Source organism: Rhineura floridana, chromosome 3 (assembly GCF_030035675.1).
Source record: "Rhineura floridana isolate rRhiFlo1 chromosome 3, rRhiFlo1.hap2, whole genome shotgun sequence".
NCBI classification, from domain to species: Eukaryota; Metazoa; Chordata; class Lepidosauria; order Squamata; family Rhineuridae; genus Rhineura; species Rhineura floridana.
In genome coordinates this window covers 31,074,854-31,092,514 of record NC_084482.1, presented here as the reverse complement: position 1 = coordinate 31,092,514, position 17,661 = coordinate 31,074,854, and the positions used below count along the sequence as shown (strand labels likewise).

The window sequence follows — 17,661 nt, the reverse complement described above, 5'->3', positions numbered from 1 at the left end:
GGCGCCCATTACATCCCCAGTATTACTGGTTCTTGTTGCTGGGCATTAATGCCTACTTTATATCGGCCCTCTCGGCCTCTCCAAGTCATATCCACCAGGGCCACAGGCAAGCTTTCTGGCTGACCCCTCACTCCTTGGATAGTCACAGTTTCCTGAGGTAATATTACCTCAGATTTTATTAAATCTGGCCTCAGTAATGTCTGAGCGGCACCAGTATCAAGCAATGCCCAATAATTTGCCCCTTGTACACTCACTTCCTCTCTCAGACCTGAATCAAGGTCTGTTACTTCTGTCCAGTTTATCTGGCAGAACTGAACCTTTTTCGCTGTTTCTAAAGCCTTGGGCTCTGTTTTCACTGTCCTTGTCTGAGCAGGATTACTAATGGGGTTGGCAACCTCACATTGAAAACGTAGGTGCCCCGGTCTACCACATTTGTAGCATAATTTCTCCTCACTTTTAGGGTACACAGATCCACTCTGGGGTGTCCTGTGCCCTTCAGATTTTAATGGAGGACTCACTCGCTGTGGTACCACATCCCTTCTGCCAGCACTATATGGTCTGGGTTTAAACTCTCTTGATGTTTTCCCCACCCAGCCAGTTCTATTGGAGGCAAAGTGATCCGCCATCTCGGCGGCCTCCTGCACAGATGTAGGGGAACGGTCTTTGACCAGGAGCCTTATTTCTGGTGGTAACTGATGGTATAATTGATCCAGTATCATGAGGCTTTTCACCTCTTCCACTGACTGAGCTTTGGCACTACTTATCCACTTTCCAAATATATCCATCAACTTTGCTCCCAGTTCCACAAAAGACCTCCCTGTCTGTATCTGGCAATTTCTGAAAAACTTTCTAAAATAATCAGGCCCCAGTCTGAATCTTTTAAACACTGCTTCTTTGAATTCAGCATAGGTGACGGGCCTGTCTGAGGGGAAATATTGGTATACCTCAGCCAATTCCCCTTTAATCAGATTTGATAAATACTGCATGTATTTATCTTCAGGTAGCCCCCACAACTGAGCTGCTTTTTCAAAGGTGCTGAGGTAAATTTGAGGATCTTGACCAGGCTCATAGACAGCAAAGTCCTTTGGAGTAATTTTTATTTTTGCTCCATCTCTGTCCTTTCTTGTTTCATCAGAATGAAACTTCTCTCTTTCAAATTTTAACTTTTCTACTTGTAATTCGGCATCCACTGCTCGTTGCTTCTCCCTCTCCTCAAACCCCATTCTCATTCTCTCAGTTTCCATCTTCAACTTCTCAGCTTCCATCCTCAATCTCTCAGCTTCCAACTCTCGCTGTTTATCTTTTTCCTCAGCCTCAAAGACCCGCTGCTTTTCTTTCTCATCAGCCTCCCTCCTCAATCTCTCAGCTTCCAACTCCCTCTGGTTGTCTTTTTCCTCAGCCTCCCATCTTAACTTCTCTCTCAAGTACTCTATATAAGCGGGATTGCTTAAATATCCTTCTGGGGTCTCTTCTCTGACAGGTTGTTTTTGCTGAGCAGTTGCAAATCCTATAAGTGCTACCCTCAATTCATCTACCCCTTTACCCTCGTGAGGTAAATTGAATGTTATGCACTTCTCCACCAGCTCCTCTCTTTTCATTTTTATATATTCAGCCATGGTGTTTGAGTTCACTCACTCTTTGCCACACACTCTTTGCCAGTCACTCTCACAAGAAATCTTGTTTTGTTATTTCTGTTTGCCACACCACTGTATCTGGATTCTCTGTTGTTCGTATCCCACCGCTACTGACACCACGTGTGAGGCGTCCTTCCCTGGCTCTCCCTGTCAGGTTCCTACCTGCGCGTGGCTACTGCCTGTCACTAGGCACCACCAGGGACTCCACCAGTCCGGACTGTCCTCTTTTATTGTTTCTCTCCCCGCTCTAGCACAGATCTCAACAGATCCCCCTGCTAGGCAACCACCAGTAACGTCCCAATACTAGTATTCCCAGAGACTCTGAATACTGGTATTGTTATTCTCTTCACCGCTGCCACCATTTGTTACAGTTCCCCATCAGCCTTGATCATTACCTTACCCTCCCTTCTGGTCTGTGAAACCCCAGCCAAGGATCAGGCCTTTGGTAAACCAAATTAAGTATTTATTACAGATAACAAAGCTAACAAGATTAACAAGATTTCTTCTTAAGGCACATAAGCATATGGTTTTACTCAATACTAATCTGAACTCCACCTCCCTCCTGGCAAACAACTCTCTAAACCCCACCAACCAACCCACTCAGTTCTCTTCTCCCCCCCAGATTCCACTCTCACTCTTCCTTTTATACATTCAGCCATTTTAAACACTCAGCCAATCATCTCGCATTCTACTGCCCATTCACTCCCCCTCTTTCACTCCACTTACCATGTATCTTCTAAAACAACAACACTTACCATATATACATTAATATAGGAACATCACAGGGAGCAGGGGAAGTCTTCTGCTCCTCTGATTTGTGAATAAAAATCATGTGCTTCAAATTGGGCTTCTGTGCAGCGTTGTTCTTCATGCTCTATGGGTGCTTAGGAGGTGATGAGGGAGGAGGTGGAGAGCGAGATGGGGTGGAGAAAACAATTGTTTAAAAAATGACAGGAGTAGAAGGAGAAAAGAGCTGGAGGCAATATATATGTACAAAAATATGTTTGTTGGGGCATCATCATTGCTGGGGGTGGGGTGAGGGGATGTGAGATTCTGTTATGCCATTCTGTTAATCTTATGGATAAAAAGAAATTCTACTACCATCTGTGTGTGTGTGTGTGCTTATTTTTAATGTTGTTTTAGGCTACTTAGATGTGGAGCAGCCAAGGCCAGCACCTTGTAGGCAATTAAAAAAAAAGTAACTAAAATGTAATTGTAGCAATTACTTTTGAGTAAAAGTAAAGTAATCAGTTACTTTCAGAGCAATTGTAATTGTAACGGTAATTACTACTTTTGGGGGGCCATGTAACTGTAACTGTAATTTATTACTTTTTAAAAGTAATCTTCCAAGCTCTGAGCCTTCCTAATTTATGCCCCACTTTACAATCCAGCCAGAGCCCTCATGACATCTGAATGCTATCTCTTTGTAGAGTTTCTGCCCTTTTTTCTAGCATGGGCCCTGTGCCTTTCACTGCTTCTTGAGGGGCAGAAATCCAACAGATAAAACTTTCCCATTGCTGAATCTTCATGCTGGTGGGGAGGGTTGGAAGCTTTGTGTGATGTGTTTTTGTCGGTTGCTGACAAAGGCCAACAGCAACCCTTCCAGGGAAAAACTGGGTTCCAACTCTGACTTCTGGTTTTAATATGTTGAGGGTTACACTTAATAAGAAAGAAAAGGGGGGAGAGAGAAGAGAGAAATCTTGCACAGCATGATCCTGTAAAAGAAGAAAAAACCACGGATGTCAGAAGCTTGTGCTACAAAACACACTTCCACTGTCAAACGGAGCAGTGATGAAAGATTGATTCAGAAATAGACTGAGGCCAACTGGCTCCACAATGAGGGGGTAGGCAGCTGAGTTTTCCAAGAAGGAAGAAAGATGGCTAAGACGATTAGAGAAAGGTATTCCAAGGCACATTTCCTGCAAGGCGGGGACTTCCTTTTCCTGCCTGCATGGCAACAGATCTGCTTTTTATCAGATCAGAACTGTTGATTTCCAATCGAGGGATGCAGACTCAACAAAGTTCTTTCCCATCCTAAAATTCTGAAATCAGCCATTGGCTAAGATAATGAAACAGCCCTTGAAAGCTCAGCAGTGCTCTGATAAACTCAGATGATACGGACATTCTGGAAAGGAAAAAGGGTTAACGGCATTCTCTTAAATAATTTTGCAGTGTCTGAATAGGATATGGCTCTGCATCTCTTCATAGCAGGAAATCTCAGAGGATCAATTTCTTTTCTAGCATTTCCTTCCCTTTCCCCCCTCCTATCCCTACCATGTCACTGGCAGCTTAAGTAAACGAACTATTTGCCCTTTTTCTACATTCAATCAAACTTTGAGTTGACATTTAGAATTTGTTTACATTTGAAAGCAACTTCAAAATGTTCAGGGGGTGTTATCCCCCTCACATTCACATCATTTCCAGAAACCATGGCATATGTTCTTTATTTTGTGTCAGGTATACAGATTCAATACAACTAGCACTCATAGGTCACACCAATCCAAGTACTGATAAAACTGCTAATTTAAATGTCAGACCACTACAGTGGTGGCGGCAGCAAACAATACACTCACATAGGGTTGCCAGGTCCATGGCCTGAGACTGATCCTGTATCTTTAGGAGAAGAGAAAGTCAGCCAAGGGTAGGTGTTCTTGCAACTCTGTAATGGGAGAAACCACAAGGTGGAATTCTCCCTCCCTCTCCCCTGCACAACTTTTAAAGATACAGAAGACCTCTTGGTTGCCAGGCCCGGACTCCAGGAGGTCTTGTGTATCTTTAAAAGTTGTGCAGGGGGAAGGGAAAATTCCACCTTGTGGTTTTTCCCATTACAGAGTTGCAAGAACACCTGCACTTGGCTGACTTTCTCTTCTCCTAAAGATACAGGATCAGTCTCAGGCCTTGAACCTGGCAACCCTACATACTCACAGGATTTTGGTTTAGTACAGGGATGGGGAACGTATAGCCCTCTGGACTACAACTCCCATCATCCTTGACCATTGGCCATGCAGGCTGGGGCTGATGGGAGTTGGGAGTCCGGCAACATTGGGAGGGCCATAGGTTTCTCATGACTTGCCTAGTAGCTCTGGGCCTTCTACTTCAATTGAGGCCCCATTTGCACTAAACACTGAAAGCAGTATCATACCACTTTAAACATCCACGGCTCCCCCACAATGAATCCTGGGAAATGTAGTTTATTAAGAGTGCTGAGATTTGTTAGGAGATCCCTATTCCCCCCACAAAGGTATTATTCCCAAGGTGGTTTGATATTCAATCCCTCTTCCCAGGGAACTCTTGGAACTGTATGAGTGGAATGGGGGGTCTCTTAGCAATTCTCAGCACCCTTAACAACCTACAGTTCTGAGGATTCTTTGGGGGAAGTCATGACTGTTTAAATTTAAAGTGGTTTCAATGTATAGTGTAGATGGGGCCTGACTGTGACTATTAGCACTAGCCCTGCCCACCCCTAACCATGGCTTTCTTTAAAGAAACAGACACTGCAAAATAACTATGGTAGGAATTTATATTTAACCCCAGACCAGAGAGAAAATTGTGCCAAAAGTCAACTTGAAAAATGAGAGCTAGTGTAACGTAGTGCACTGCAGTAGAGATCTCAGTTCAAATTCCCAGTCAGCCCTGAAACAGTACTGTATGCACTTCCTAGCTTTAACCCCGCCCGTTCAGGATTGCAGCCAATCAGGGATTGTGTTTCAGTTTCATTGATTTGAGGCAGTGTCTAGAAAACAAAATGGTGGTTTCACCCCCTGTTTATCTGAAAATCTCATAAATTGGGTAAGTATATACATTTCAGTTTTTTTTCCTCTTGTGTGCAGGAGACAGATCTTGGGCAGTGTTTTGAAAACCTTCCCAATGCTTGCTTTTTGTAAGAGCAATGCTAATCCCATATGCCCAGAGTAAATCCCATTGAATTCAATAGGACTTACTTTTGAGTAGACATGGTTATGAATGTGCTCAAAATCAATGGGACTTTGGAGTGAATGTAAAAAAGAATTGTGTTTGTGTTCTAACTCTTTTTGCCCCCTTCTCCAGTCCTATTTTAAAGCAAGTAGGCAGGGCTTACTTAGGTATTACAGTTTTTATTCTATAGGAAAGTAATACTGATTTTTTTTAAACTAATACTGATTTTTCTGCAATGACCAACTGGTTTGACAATAAACTATTATATGGGCTGTATGTATTTATACATCTGCAGTGTGTGCGTGTGTGTGTATGGAGTCTTTCCAACACCCCTGTGAGGTAGGGTTGGAAACCAAGGCAGCTCACAACAAGAAATAAAGCCATTTAAAATCCAATAACCATAAAAACAAGTATAAACAGTTGCAAAACAGCATAAAGTGGCATGATTCGGAATTTTGGGTTGTGTGAATGAAGTTGCTTATCACTTGAGGTTGCATTTCTGTCCCTGTTTGAGTAAGCCCCACTGAATACACTGGGACTTGCTTCTGAATAAATAAACCTAGGATTGCACTATAAATATCTTTACAGTTTGTGTAAATAATAAATATATTTGATAGTCATGCTTATATAAATACTTCTTCATTTATCATATTTTTGGTTTTTGGTTAGGAATCCTGACTGGTTGTGAGATGCTTAGTTTTTTGCCTTACTCATAGGAATCTTGTTGTGGTTGGTATGGTATTACATTTAGGAAAGTGTTACTGCCTTCTGTGTTTTTTTTCCTATTTGCATTTCACTTATCTTTAACCTCACTCTGTTACAGCCATAGAAGCAACAGCAGCATATGCAAGATAATTAACTCCCATTAGTGATAAGAACAAGAATTTATAATTATTATTTCAATTAAAACAAGAGGCTTATCAATACTTTGAAGAGGACCAGATATTTATTTTGTTTCTGAGCCCAGGACTGGGTCTTTCATGATGCCCAGGGGGAGGGGGGGAGCAGGAGAGTAGTTGATAAGACAGACATCCTGGCATTGGTAATCTAATTAGCAAGGTATGTGTGGGGTTGTTGCACACTTCCAGGCGCAGTTTCATTTTGAGTATGGAGGTGGAACCTGTGTAGATGTGGTTGATCAAAGGGAGAAGAAATATTGAGTTAAGCAAAGCTCTGCTTTTATAAAACCTAAGAAACATACAGATACTTTGAATGTCTGAGTGCCTGCACCAGTGGAATACTGGAGGAACTTGTAAAACTTGCTGCAACAGTATTTACAACTGAGCATGTAGTGTGAAAGACTCCTTTTCCTAACATTTTGGCTTCTTGTTTTTCTCCACCCACCACATATTTGAAATATATCGTATATGGTTAACCGTACTGCTGCCCTGACTTACTTTATGTTTGTTGCTATTTTGTGTTTTTATTATGTTTTTATATTGATTGTGTATTTTTATTGTTTTTATTATATTTGTAAGCTGTGCTGAGCTCTGTTTTTAACAGCAAAAGGGCAGGATATAAATTCTCTTAATCAATCAATAAATACTCCATAGTGTTGGAAACTAGAGTCTAGGCATTTAAGGCTGAAAATGTTGCTTTTAAAAAAAAGATTTCTCACATCTTTCCCCAGCTTTTGGTGGTAATTCCTAGGCACAAATACAAAACAACTGGACAATCCAAATATTAATATGCAAATAATTTGCATAATATGCAAATAATATGCAGATATTTGCATAATATGCAAATACTTTACATAATATGCAAATTAACCTGCCCGGATTTGTGGAACTGGAATATGGCAACCCTAATTGTATTGTATTAAATTTATATCCCACTCTTCTTCCTAGAAGGAGCCCAGCTCTTAAGAGGAAAGGTGGGATGCAAATGCAATTTCAAAAAAACCTTTAATGGAAGTACTTGGGTAGCATTGCTAAACTTTATGCTGATACAGTCCATATCTGATAGTTGCTGCTCACTTTCACTACTTTCTCAACTCCTTATACCAGTTGGTGCTCTTTCTTGTTTCTTAGTTTACACACACACTTTTGACTGAGTCGCAAAACACTAAATCAGCCATCAGGGGAAGCTGCCCTTTGAACTTAACTTTATCGAGAGTATATGAAACAGATGTGAGACATAAAGCTACATTTAAAAATAGACCAAAGACATGTCAAAAATTAGGAAGGGCATTGCTTATGGAAACTGTAATGTTAGAAATGGATTTATTCCATTCTAGATAGTGTTTTTAAAATGTCTTGCTGGCTCCTAATTGCAGATCCATCTGCTGCTATGTGCTGTATACAGGGATGGGTGAATCTCCCAATTTCAGTTTCTCTTTTTTCCAATCTTCAGTTCTGTACATTTACATATCAATAAGCAATTTTTTAAAAGTTCATCAGTATTTTAGTGTAAATTTCTCATAATAAACATAATAAAGAACTCATCATGCAACGTATTAGGGACATAGAACTTCAGTTTAATATGAGTCAGTTGCCAGCATTTCCCTATATTAGGCCCAGCGCAAAGGTGCCCTCACTTGCAACTTACCTAACTACTTTGAGTCTTCCCAAGTACAGAAAGGCATTTTCCCGGGCCAGATTTAATGCTCTTCCCTCAGCTGTACTTGATGGGGAGGTATAAGAAAGTGCCCTATGCAGACAGGCACTGTATTTGTGATTCCGGAGTGGTGGAAGGGGTGGAGCACGTTATGTTACATTGTCACTTTTACTCTGATCTTCGCACTCTGTTCATCTATCCCTGTCTTAAAAGGATCAGAACTTTCGAAGAAAATGAAGTCCATGTTTTACTTGAAGATCGAGATCCATTCATCACGGATATGGTTGCGAAATTCTGTGTTGCGGCCATGGCTTGCAGAGAAACAGCTTGGTCCAATTATCTTAAATTTTATTTCAATTATTTTATCACCTGGTATTAGGCTTGGGTAAAATGTATTTTATATGTCTGTATTTATATTTGTGTCAAAACTGCTGGTCTTGGACCAAATTAAATAAATTCAATTCAACTTATATTTGTATGCAATTTTGCCTAATATGCAAGTTTTTGCAAAGCAATTTTCACTAATATAATAGATTTTTAATGTTATTTTCACCTGTATATGCATTTTTATGCACACATTGCCCTAGTATATGAATTTTATACACTTTACTTGGATGGTGAAGTTTATTGCAACATTTGGAGAAGTGCAGATTTCGAAGAATGGCTGTGCTTCAGTTTGGTTAAGTGTGAATTAACTTGACTCGTGGTTAAATGCAAAATGAATTGAAGTTCCATCCCTAGCTGTATCTACAGAGAAGTGGAGAATCCACCCTGGAGTGAGGATGAAAGGTGACTGACCTGAGGAAAGGAAATTTTGTGGAAGAGATTGCAAGGGTACAGCTTGCCCGTGTAAAGATAACAACCTGACCTTAAGAAAGTTTCTAGAGGACTAATCATATTGGTCTGTTGCAGCAAAAACAACAAAGAAGTTTGTGACAACTTAAAGACTAACAAATTTATTATACATAATATTAGATGCATCTGATGAAGTGGATTTTTGTGTTTGTGTTTGTTTTATTTATGTTTGTGAACAATGCTGGGGTCTTTATTGATGAAGGGTGGTTTAAAAGTGTAATCAATCAATCAATCAATCCTTATTCAGTAAGAACTGCTGCAGTGTGGCATTGACATTCACTCTGTGGTGAGGAATGTCTGTTGGCTTTATATTTAGTCTCCAGATTTCACTTATGGAAACTTATTGAAGGTATTTAAGCAAAATGGTCACAAGATACGGCTGGTTGGCCACCACTGTGCTTTTTTAAAAAAAGCATGGCAGTAGGACTATGATCTCGATAATTTAGTGTGGAATCTTTTTTAAAAAATGATTGATTTCATAACAACTGGAACAATTACAAAACAACACAGAACCATAGCAGTGTCAAAACTCAATAAGAATACAGAAAAAGTAATCAGAATGCAGGAGAAGAATTTAGAATAACATCTAAAAAGGTGCATTTTAAATAATGGAAACTGCAAAAAAAGTTGCAGTGTATCCTCATCTCCTAAAATGAGTGCTCCTGCTCATGTTTCCAGCCAGCCAGCCATAACCTCCTTCATGATACTCCATTCTACTTCCAGTTTTCTTTTCCAACTGATACGTGATGTTATGAGTTTGGGGGAGGGTTGGAATGGATGATCCCTGTGGGTCCCCTTCCAGCCTCTGATTTGGAGACTTGTGCCTGGGGGGAAAGAAACTCGCTCTGCTGGACAGATGAGTCTCTTCTTTGTTAAAAAAATAGAGTGGCCAGGTAGGATAATGGGATTATTGGTTGCCCAGCAACTGGTAAATGGGCCAGGAAGACCCTTTTGTCATTGAAACTCTTCAGGAGAGCCGTCGCCCCCTCCTGGAGCCCAGGAGAGTTTTGTAGTTTTGGTTGTGTCTAGAGAATTGCTGGGAACTGGAAGGCAGGCAGAGAGACTGGCTCTCTGCACCATGGCCTTTGGGGTGCCTCCTGCAACCCAAATGGAAAAGCTGGATATTGGACTGCTGATGCCTTGAACCCCCTCCATCCTAAGCTCAGGTTGGAATGTCTATAAATAAATAAACCATATTTCATAAAGACACCGCAGTCTCCGCTGACCTTCTTCCCGAAAGGAAACCAAACCCTGGATGAGCACAGGGACCCCTAAGATCTCACCTCTCAGAGATTGGGGAGGAACGCAACAGTATCATTCCATAGCTGCATGGCTCTGTCCTCAATGGCCTAAGTTTGGGGTTGTTTACCTCCTTATAGTTATTGGGGTTTTTTTTCTTTATGAGTTCGTGCACTTCTGCAAATCCCAAGCATCCTGCTGATGCCTTTCTCTGGTTTTTCAGTGCCCTTTTAGGATCCAGTCTGGTCAGCACTCACTACCAAAGTTCACAATGAAGGAGTGATGGTATCTGAAGACTTTAGAATAAAGGTAATAATGATTTCCTGCCCTCCTTTCCTTCTCAGGCTTGCCACTATCATGTACTATGTAACAATAACAGAATTTAACAGCCCAATCCTGTGCTGCTTTATATGGAAGTAAATCCCACTGTGTTTGATAGGGCTTACTACTGGGAAGGGATGTCAGAGAATTCTGATGGAAACAGAAATTGCCAGTATTCAGTTATATCTGGGGCAGAAATCAATCCAACAAATACAATTGGTATTCACTGTTGCCATTTTCAGTCCACAAATATGTAACTGATTATGTGTTTTTCCCCATTTGCATTGCCTTGCCTTTGCACTGAAATGAAAGGTGTGGAATAATTTAATAAAACATAATTAATTATGTAAAATTCTGCCACAGTGGACAGCAAGAGGAATAACGTAGCTTTTTTCTGAAGCCAAATTAGAGTAGAACGGAAACAGTGCTACATATGACAGGTCAGACCAGAAATGTATACCATCTTATATCATTACTGCTAGGTAAGTGTGCATAGGATTGCAGCCCAAGTGGTCCATGAGTGTCGCTTCCTCAACTTCCCCCAGCATCTTCCATCTCCTTAGCCATATCTCTACTCAAGATGGAACAATTGAAACACCCACCCACCAGTGAAGATGGTCTATTAGAGCAAATGGGGCACTGCCCCACCAACCTCAGTCTGCCCTCAGTTAGCCCCCACCTGCCTTCCTTTTTACTTAGAACCAACCATGGGATGGTCCTGCCTGTCAGCCCCCTCCTCCTTAGTCTCAATGTTGCCCCTTGTAGAACTCAGCAGGGAGGAGGACAGGGCAACCCTACAATTAGTTGGCTCCTCCTGTTATTGTCTTTGACTCCACCTAATTGTGTCCTCCATGATTTCTACCCTAAAAGTCCCAATGAGCAACAGCCAACACACACACACACACACACACACACTTATTTGTAGTAAATAACAATACCACGCTCTGACATGTTTTTAAGAACCACTGCACAAATAACAGACCTATGATACATTTGGCCAATATGGGATGACAGCTTTCAACTGCAAAAGTACCGGCTCTCTGAGCAGGGCCGCAGGGCCAGGGACATAGCCAGGACAAAATCTGGAGGTTCTGTGTCAGAGCTGGAGTGGAAGCTGATGAGCCATCATGGATGAACCCTATCAGAATCTGGAGAGAGGATGGTGAGGTCAGGTGTTTGCAGGTGGTCCAACCACACTGCCATTCTCACTGAACACAGAGCACTCAAGGTCAGGGCCAGTAACGTAAGAGGATTGTTCATTCACAGGCCTCTCTTTTTCCAAATTCAGAGGCTCACTGATGGCAGCTGGCCCAATGGATCCACAAACCTGGAGCCAGCACTGCAGGTTTTACTGGCTTATCAGATCTGATTGCCTGACATGAGCAGTGACATAGGCAGGATACAATCTTGCTGTCCAGACCGGTAAAATACCCACTAGTCTGGTTGACAGCCCCAAAATTCGCCAACTACTTTCTGAAAATGAATATAGCAATAGGGAGGGGTTGGGGAAATGAAACAGAGTAAGGTGAGGAAATAGAGATTGTTTAATTGTTTCAATTACAGAAGAAATAGAACAGTTGTGCAGGGCTCTACTGTGTTTTGGAGGAAGAGAGAGAGAGAGAGAGAGAGAGAGAGAGAGAGTGTAGATCTGTGCTTTGCAATAGGAAATGCTTTATTAGCTGGGAGTGGTGGAGAAAAGCCAGGCAGGAAGAGGCAGTAATAAGAAACATTTTTAACTTCTCCCACCTCCAGAGCTTGCCAAACCACTGCTTTCAGGGCGAGAGGGAAAGCACAGAGGGGACTGGAAAGAAAATCCTGGCTTCCACTCCCCCATTCTTCTCCTGCCTTCAACACACCGGCCTCCCTGAGATAGGCTTCACCAGAACTAAGCTTCAGACTAAATCAGGGGATGCTGTTCCTTTAAAGTTGGAAAATCCAGGAGGGTTTGTACTGTCATCAGAAAGGAGACCCATGAATCTATCTCAGGCTAGGCATCCAAGAATTGTGACGAGCTGTCCAGGGTGATCTAAACAAACGCATCTCTCGGGGGGGGGGGGATCACTTCAGCCTTTGGTACCGAAGAAAAATCTCACATTTTTGGGAAAGCGTTAGCTAAGGCCTGCTGAAAGCAGGAAGACAGCAGGATACAGGACGTGCCCAAGCGCTGGTGTCTTCCACCTACAAAGACTCCTGGGTAAGTTGGAATAAATGTTTCTGACTTTTTCATTTTTACTTGGAGGGGATTTAACAAAAAAAAAAAACCTCCCAGCCAAAACAAGAAAAATATTTCAAATTTCTAAGATAAGTCTTTAGGCACCAGGCCTTCATAAAGCATGGAGAAAATTTAAATGTCTCAGTACCTAGCAGCATGGGCAATTTAGCATGTTTGCTTTTTACAACCTGGCTCCCAGAGAACCCATTACAGGCTGGATCAGCTCCCTTTAGGTCCTCTGTTAAACCAGTTGGCCATTGTTTTGACTCTTGTTGAGCTTGGCTCAGCTGGAAATTTTAGTGAAATATTTGGGCAAAACATTGCAAGGATTATGATGGACAGCAGCACCATTTCTTTGAGAAAAATCAAAACAGACTTTCCAGGGATAGTTTAAAATGCTCCAGTTATGGATCATGAGAATCTATAGATGGATTGCCAGACCACCAGTAGTGAAACTGACCACAGTGCAGGTCAGCGAGGATTTATGGCACTAGTGGGGAACCTGGTGTCCTCCAGATGTTTTTAGACTACAGCACCCATCATCCCTGACCATTGATGTGCTAGCTGGGGCCAATGGGAGTCCAACAACATCTGGAGGGTCACGGCTCCTCACCTCTGTTTTGTGGTGATTGTCTCTATCTGTGTCTGGAATTGATAGGCATGCTCATTTTAAACAAAATGTGGCATTCTTGAACACATCAAAAGCACAGGATATAGTTTTATTACTCCAAGTAATTTGGATAAAGAAATGCCAGTTTCCTAAATGACTAGCTCCAGAGGAACTTACTGATTCCTGAAATCGTTAAGTTAGCTACCACCACTGCAATAGATATGAGTCATTTCGTTTTTTGATCATCCCCTAATGAAGAACTAAATACTCGAAATGTGTTGGGATTTAGGTAGCACTTGGATAGAGTAATTTGTCTCTGCTGGATTTTTGTCCCTTCCTAGATCAGAACTACACATTCAGTGTCTCTGTATGTTGTAAGCTGCCTTGATGTAATTCTGTGAAAAGTGCAGCTTATAAATACTTTAATAAATTAAAAAATAAGCAGCTGAAGGAAAGAGGTTGCAGAAGGAAAGTTGTGGATGGGAGAAGGGTTAAACTCTTCCCACCTACTCTACCTACTTTTCCACCGCAAATCATATCCTCCCCCTGCTGCTTTTCAGGAAGAAAGCAGTGGTTGGGAGAAGGGTTAAGCACTTACCACCTGCCCCCCCTTTCCACTACAAATCATACCTTCCCCCTTCTGCTTTGTAGCTATTTGGCAAAGGGTGAGATCCACAGGTCAAGATTTCCACCAAGTGTCTGGTTCTAGCTAGGGATGGACAAATCTGTCAATTTCAGTTTCTCATTTTTCCTATCTTAAGTTCAATTCTCCACATTTCCACATCAGTTTGCAAATTTATTGATTGATTAAAGTTTATGAAAATTTGTCAGGATTTTGGTGCAAATTTCTCCAAATATTCACATTTTGTAGGCAATTTTGCCTAATATACACATTTTTGCAAGCGAAAGCTAACATCATTTCTATTGTCCTTGTGATGCCATGGTTTAAGTCAGTTTTTAAAACGCAAAACTGTGCATGGTCAGCGTATTTTTAAATCAGGGTTGGCAAACTGTTTGGGCTCTAACACAGGGTGGGGAACTTATGGCCCACCAGATGTTGCTCGACTAGAACAGCCATCATCCCTGATCACTGGCTATGCGGCCTGGGGCTGGTGGGAGCTGTAGTGTAACAAATCATCTGGAGGGCTACAAATTCCCCATCCCTGCTCTGACACATCAGGAAAGTAGAAGCCATTGTAGACCATGGAATGGAAGGGGGGGAGAAGAGAAATGTTCATTGTATGCTTCACAACTGAAGAAATACACATGGCTGTCTAAGGGGGTCCATACGAGATCATTAGATCAGGTCAGATTAGTTTATTTGTAGCTAGTCGTCACACCATCACAAAGCAAAAGTTTAACGGTATAATAGTAACACAAGGTAACATCATGCCTACTGAGGACTTTTTTGTTCCAGCAGGCATTTTAACTGAATTCTGAATTTATAGCTTTAACTGATTTTTATCTTTATTGTACACCACTTAAAGACTATTGTAACTAAGTGGTACATAAATTGTTAAAATAAATAAATAAACAATCAATAAAAGTTACTCAGACCCCAATAAAACTATATATACCATTAAATCTAGGGTCCAAAATTACTTGGCTACACCACTGCTTATCCGCATCACTGGATCTCAGCATTCCTGATTGGTGGCTCTCTCTTCCTCATACTACCAGCCAATTGACAAACTCTGTAGGCTCCTCCTCCCTGTGCTTGGGAAATGTCAGCAGGAACTGAGGAACTCTGAAACACAGGATGGCACGCCCCTCTTTTTCTTTCAAACTACAAGTTCTGGAATTTCCTGTACAAGCACACAAGCTCTCTCTCTCTCTCCTCTTCTAGACAAGGCCAGGTGTGAGAGAAGCCCTGACAAGGGGCCACACATTACAACTCTCCCACTCAGCAGTCTTCCTGCTGCCACCTACCATTTTGGCTTCCCACAATGTCCTGATGTAGCATCCCTCAGGAACATTATGGGAACAATGTCATGGTAAAGTGCCAATTTGTGTTCAAAGATAATGACTCTAGGAAAATAGTGAAGCTTTTATACTTAGCCCACCTTCACTTACCAGCTGAAGCTGCCTTAAACAGTCAGTCCATTGGTCCATCTTGCTCAGAGCTATATTTCAGAGCTTGGAAAAGTTACTTTTTTGAACTATAGCTCCCATCAGCCCAATCCAGTGGCCATGCTGGCTGGGGCTGATGGGAGTTGTAGTTTAAAAAAAGTAACTTTTCCAAGCTCTACCTCTGACTTACAGAAATCTTTCCTAGTCCTGCTACTGATACCTTTTAACTCGAGATTAAATGTGGGGCCTTGTACATGCAAAACATGCCATATACCACTGTGCTATGCAGGACCTTAAGCACAGGGGGCAGTTGCCTCAGGCAACTACCTTTGGGTGTCACGAAAGGGTAGTAAATTGTTTGATAAACAATATACCGCAAAGGTGGGGAAGAGGTGCTTGGCGGATTTTCTGCCTGACATGCCAAAATAACTTGTCTAGTTTTGGGTACTATGCACCTTGACTTTTTGTGGGTGGAAAGGTGTGCCTTAGACAGCAAAACATATTTGCCGCCCTGGGCTCCTGGAAGGAAGGGCAGGATATAAATAAATAAAATCTTGGGCTGGCTATAACTATGGTCCACCTTCAAGGGTATGAGCTGGCCTCTGGAGTCATCATCAATAACAACTACTGCTGGTAGATTCAATATATTTCTAAGCCTTGTAATTTTAGAGATATCAGAATTTTAAAATGGTGTGATCAAGGCCTGTAGGTATTTAATAAGGTATTAAATGCCTAAGGAGAATCACTACCTGTCAGTAGGCCCAGCTTTATTACTAGGCTGATGCAGAAGGACACCAATAAGACTCTGCAAGAAGCAGTCACTCTTTTGCAAAATTTTAAGAGATAGCATTTTTCAGGAGACAGTGCTGAATATGGCAAATTGTACAACTCTCTGCACTGAATTGTTTCATGGTCTTTGTAAACAGTTGCCTGGACATCTGTCTTCAGGACTACATGTTGTTTTAATTTTCCAACTATAGTGTTGCAATATTTAAATGTGGTGATCATCCTTTCTCTTGTATAACTGAGATCAATCTTGCCTTATCACTTTTTATTAGTATGACTCAAGTTTAGGAATGGGCAAAATCTGTCAATTTTGGCTTCTCTCCATTTCTCAATGTTCCAGGCATCAGTTCAGTTCTCCACATTTCCACATCAGTTTGTGATTTTTTGAAAAGGCCTCATGAAAGTTCTACAGTATATTAGTGTGAATTTCTCCTCACTCACACATTTTTCTATGTAATTGTGCTCAATGTGCACATTGTTGCAAACCCTTTTAATATAATGTATTTTTGTATGTTGTTTTCTCTAATATATGCATTTATATGCACACTTTAGTATACGTATTTGTGTACACTTTGCCTGGCTGGAGAGCAACGTTGCAAAATCTGAATAACTGCGAATTTTGAAGGATGGCTGTGTTTCAGTTCACCTATTTTTTCAGAAAGTATGAATTAGCTAGGTTTTTCTTTAAATATGAACTGAATAGAATTTCTCTCCTACCATACTCAGGATTAATGTAAGTACACCTATAACTAGGGTTGCCAGGTCCATGGCCTGAGACTGATCCTGTATCTTTAGGAGAACAGAAGGTCAGCCAAGTGCAGGTGTTCTTGCTACTCCATAATGTGAAAAACCACAAGGTGGAATTCTCCCTTCCCCCTGCACAACTTTTAAAGATATAGAAGACATCCTGGAGGCCGGGCCTGGCAACCAAGAGGTCTTCTGTACCTTTAAAAGTTGTGGAGGGCGGAGGGAGAATTCCACCTTGTGGTTTTTCCCATTACAGAGTTGCAAGAACACCTGCACTTGGCTGACTTTCTCTTCTCCTAAAGATACAGGATCAGGATCAGGCCAAGAACTTGGCAACCCTACCTATAACCTTATTAGCCTGCCCTTATTGCAACCAGTGGCAAAGAAGAACATTATTTGTTCTTTCTCACCATGGCCCAAAGATCAGTTGCATGCTACATTTTATTTTCCCTACAGGTCTGTAAGGTAAATTGGGATGATTGTTTTGTTTTGATTGTTTATTGCAGGGCTGGGGAAACCTGTGGCGCTCCAGATGCTGTTAGACTCCAACTTCCATCATCTCCAACCATCATGTCTAATAATGAGGGTAGGAGCTGTAGTCTGGCAACATCTGGAGGGCCACAGGTTTCCCATCCCTGAGTTATTAAAATTAATATTCCATCTTCCAGTTCTAAAAAGAGCCCTAAAGCAGTTTGTAACCATTAAAACTGCTCATT

The 17,661-nt window shown here is 41.5% G+C and overlaps 1 protein-coding gene across 1 annotated transcript in view; it reads left to right on the top strand.

Annotated features, from left to right (window-relative positions):
• Positions 1-12,213: 12,213 nt before the first annotated feature.
• The window catches only part of ACVRL1 (activin A receptor like type 1), a 65,057-nt gene continuing 59,609 nt past the window's right edge, over positions 12,214-17,661 (top strand). Inside the window, exon 1 of the mRNA XM_061615219.1 lies at positions 12,214-12,714. The gene's annotated coding sequence lies outside the window, so the exon portion shown is untranslated. The remainder of the gene's footprint in view (positions 12,715-17,661) is intronic.